This window comes from Lepisosteus platostomus, chromosome 5, assembly GCF_059453375.1.
Source record: "Lepisosteus platostomus isolate fLepPlt1 chromosome 5, fLepPlt1.hap1, whole genome shotgun sequence".
Lineage (NCBI taxonomy): Eukaryota > Metazoa > Chordata > Actinopteri > Semionotiformes > Lepisosteidae > Lepisosteus > Lepisosteus platostomus.
Window position 1 is genome coordinate 35,577,231 of NC_142615.1, and position 4,049 is coordinate 35,581,279.

The window sequence follows — 4,049 nt, forward strand, 5'->3', positions numbered from 1 at the left end:
CCCTCTCCAGCTTCTGGACGAGCTCGGGGAGACAGGAAGACACCACAGGATTCTGTCCAGCGGGGAGAGGGGGAGACACAACGCAGGGGGGATGAGGAGCAGAGACTACGCCTGGACAGGTGAGTGTGTACAGTGTGTCCAATGAGAGTGTGGACAGGTGAGTGTGTACAGTGTGTCCAGTAAGAGTCTGGACAGGTGAGTGTGTACAGTGTGTCCAGTGAGAGTGTGGACAGGTGAGTGTGTACAGTGTGTCCAGTGAGAGTTTGGACAGGTGAGTGTGTCCAGTGTGTCCAGTGAGAGTCTGGACAGGTGAGTGTGTACAGTGTGTCCAGTGAGAGTGTTGGCAGGTGAGTGTGGACAGTGTGTCCAGTGAGAGTGTGTCCAGTAAGAGTCTGGACAGGTGAGTGTGGACAGGTGAGTCTGTACAGTGTGTCCAGTAAGAGTCCAGACAGGTGAGTGTGTCCAGTGTATCCAGTAAGTGTCTGGACAGGCGAGTGTGTCCAGTGTGTCCAGTAAGAGTGTGGACAGGTGTGTCCAACAGTAAGAAGCTGTCTTACCCTGTAACCCAGCTCAGGGGTGTTAGGGGGTGCTCTGTCTCCTCCCCAGATCTCACCTTCAGGTCGTGTGAAATGCCGGACCACTAGAAGACGCTGGAAACGAGGACACAAGACAGAGGTCAGGTCCACAGAGCTCACTCAATCACTACAGCAAGCAGAGACCTCTCGGCCATCAGGACTGTGGGGGTCAGAGTGGGGAGCTGTAGGGTATCGGGAGTTTAGGGGTCAGTGTGGGGAGCTGTAGGGTATCGGGAGTTTAGGGGTCAGTGTGGGGAGCTGTAGGGTATCGGGAGTTTAGGGGTCAGAGTGTGGAGCTGTAGGGTATCGGGAGTTTAGGGGTCAGTGTGGAGAGCTGTAGGGTATCGGGAGTTTAGGGGTCAGTGTGGGGAGCTGTAGGGTATCGGGAGTTTAGGGGTCAGAGTGTGGAGCTGTAGGGTATCGGGAGTTTAGGGGTCAGTGTGGGGAGCTGTAGGGTATCGGGAGTTTAGGGGTCAGTGTGGGGAGCTGTAGGGTATCGGGAGTTTAGGGGTCAGTGTGAGCAGCTGTAGGGTATCGGGAGTTTAGGGGTCAGTGTGGGGAGCTGTAGGGTATCGGGAGTTTAGGGGTCAGTGTGAGCAGCTGTAGGGTATCGGGAGTTTAGGGGTCAGTGTGGGGAGCTGTAGGGTATCGGGAGTTTAGGGGTCAGTGTGGGGAGCTGTAGGGTATCGGGAGTTTAGGGGTCAGTGGGGGGAGCTGTAGGGTATCGGGAGTTTAGGGGTCAGTGTGGGGAGCTGTAGGGTATCGGGAGTTTAGGGGTCAGTGGGGGGAGCTGTAGGGTATCGGGAGTTTAGGGGTCAGTGTGGGGAGCTGTAGGGTATCGAGAGTTTAGGGGTCAGTGTGGGGAGCTGTAGGGTATCGGGAGTTTAGGGGTCAGTGTGAGCAGCTGTAGGGTATCGGGAGTTTAGGGGTCAGTGGGGGGAGCTGTAGGGTATCGGGAGTTTAGGGGTCAGTGTGTGGAGTTGTAGGGTATCGGGAGTTTAGGGGTCAGTGTGTGGAGCTGTAGGGTATCGGGAGTTTAGGGGTCAGTGTGGGGAGCTGTAGGGTATCGGGAGTTTAGGGGTCAGTGTGGAGAGCTGTAGGGTATCGGGAGTTTAGGGGTCAGTGTGGGGAGCTGTAGGGTATCGGGAGTTTAGGGGTCAGTGTGGGGAGCTGTAGGGTATCGGGAGTTTAGGGTTCAGTGTGGGGAGCTGTATGGTATCGGGAGTTTATGGGTCAGTGGGGGGAGCTGTAGGGTATTGGGAGTTTAGGGGTCAGTGTGGGGAGCTGTAGGGTATCGGGAGTTTAGGGGTCAGTGTGTGGAGTTGTAGGGTATCGGGAGTTTAGGGGTCAGTGTGTGGAGCTGTAGGGTATCGGGAGTTTAGGGGTCAGTGTGGGGAGCTGTAGGGTATCGGGAGTTTAGGGGTCAGTGTGGAGAGCTGTAGGGTATCGGGAGTTTAGGGGTCAGTGTGGGGAGCTGTAGGGTATCGGGAGTTTAGGGTTCAGTGTGGGGAGCTGTAGGGTATCGGGAGTTTAGGGGTCAGTGTGGGGAGCTGTAGGGTATCGGGAGTTTAGGGGTCAGTGTGGGGAGCTGTAGGGTATCGGGAGTTTAGGGGTCAGTGTGGGGAGCTGTAGGGTATCGGGAGCTTAGGGGTCAGTGTGGGGAGCTGTAGGGTATCGGGAGTTTAGGGGTCAGTGTGGGGAGCTGTAGGGTATCGGGAGTTTAGGGGTCAGTGTGGGGAGCTGTAGGGTAGATGTGGGGCACCGGGCCCACCACAGGGCGGCCGGTCCAGTCTCGCGGAAGGCGACCAGGTCAGACTTACGGAAAAGCACCGGGACTTGGGCCGGGATCTCTCCCGCTGCCAGTCCGGGTTCGGCCTGACCGGTGTGACCTGTGAAGACGCCAAACTGCTCATCTCCAAGACAGCTCTGACCACATAGCCCAGCCCAGTCGTGTCGAGACTAGAGGCCTTGGGCAGTCTCTACAGTGTGTCCAGTGAGAGTGTGGACAGGTGAGTCTCTACAGTCTGTCCAGTGAGAGTCTGGACAGGTGAGTGTGTACAGTGTGTCCAGTGAGAGTGTGGACAGGTGAGTGTGTACAGTGTGTCCAGTGAGAGTCTGGACAGGTGAGTCTCTACAGTGTGTCCAGTAAGAGTCTGGGACGTCCAGAGGCAATCTGTGCTCTCAGAAGGCCATAATGGACCCGCGACCCTGTCTCTTGAGCCGAGGCATGTCCTCAGTCAAGATCACCACTGGAAGTGTCTCTCCTCGTTTGGAGGTGTTACCGTGAGACCTGGTCTGTCAAGCGCTTTGCGCTGCTATGTGTGTGAAAGGTGCTCTATCAGTGAAGTTTATTATTATTATTATTATAATACAGCGAGCGCTGCTGGGGGCGGAGAGGTCAGTCGGAGGAGGGCTGGACGCTGGACGCTGGACGGCGGGCGGGAGGGGTGGACTTACGACGCCTCGCCGGGCTCGGGTCCTGCTGCGACCGCGCACGGCCGTGCGGCATCTCTGTCGGTCCATCGTCCTGCCGAGACAAGCAGAGTCACAGAGGGGAGGGGAGGGGGCGGAGCCACACAGCTGGGCGGCTTGTTCCCCACCCCCGCCCCCCTCTGTGTATAGAAGAGCCTCCTGTCCTGACTGGAGGACCTCACCCAGCTGTGGCTGGAGAGAAGCCAGGGTATCGGCTTCAACCACAGGGCTGGGCGGCTTGTTCCCCACCCCCACCACCCTCTGTGTACAGTAGAGCCTCCTGTCCTGACAGGAGGAGCTCACCCAGCTGTGTCTGGAGAGGAGCCAGGTTATCAGCTTTGTTCCACACCCCCGCCACCCTCTGTGTACAGAAGAGCCTCCTGTCCTGACTGGAGGAGCTCACCCAGCTGTGTCTGGAGAGAAGCCAGGGTATCGGCTTCAACCACAGGGCTGGGCAGCTTGTTCCCCACCCCCACCACTCTCTGAGTAGAGGTGCACCTCCTCTCAATATCTTTTTACAGCACGATCACACCCATAAGAGTTGAGTAACGGTAAAAAAAACAACTTATTTCTCCACTTATTTTGTTATTTCTCACTTTTGACTGACTTACCGATTTCACGGGGATTCTGAAGAGCGTTTCTGAAGCTGAAACTAACGATCTAAGTCGAAGTAACTTTATTGGAAGAAACACGTGTTTAGAAAGGACTATATAGCGCTTTCCTCCTCTTCTCTCTTCACTCCTCTGAGCTCATGGGGCTCCGGCGCCGCCCCCGCTCTGTGACGTCAGGCGGCTCATTGTGACGCCCCCGTGACGTCGCCCCAAACGCGCTCACGGCTCGGCCGCGAAACAAAAATGGCCGACATTTTTCACGGTTGCTGTTTTTTTTGCTGACATTTTATTTTTCCCAACTCTCGGCGGCCAGCCGGGTGTCCCTGTACGACCCCGGTAGTCGCCACCTCGGACAGGCAGGGGAAACGGGTCCAGCTGTTTCCGGCCCAAG

The 4,049-nt window shown here is 56.7% G+C and overlaps 1 long non-coding RNA gene across 1 annotated transcript; it reads right to left on the minus strand.

The window, feature by feature from the left end:
• Positions 1-557: 557 nt before the first annotated feature.
• On the minus strand, positions 558-3,110 carry LOC148665888 (uncharacterized). Its single transcript, XR_015936604.1, has 3 exons — positions 3,033-3,110; positions 2,396-2,464; positions 558-650 (listed from the first exon to the last, which is right to left on the minus strand). It is a non-coding gene; the product is annotated as an uncharacterized LOC148665888 (long non-coding RNA).
• Between the last annotated feature and the right edge of the window lie 939 nt (positions 3,111-4,049).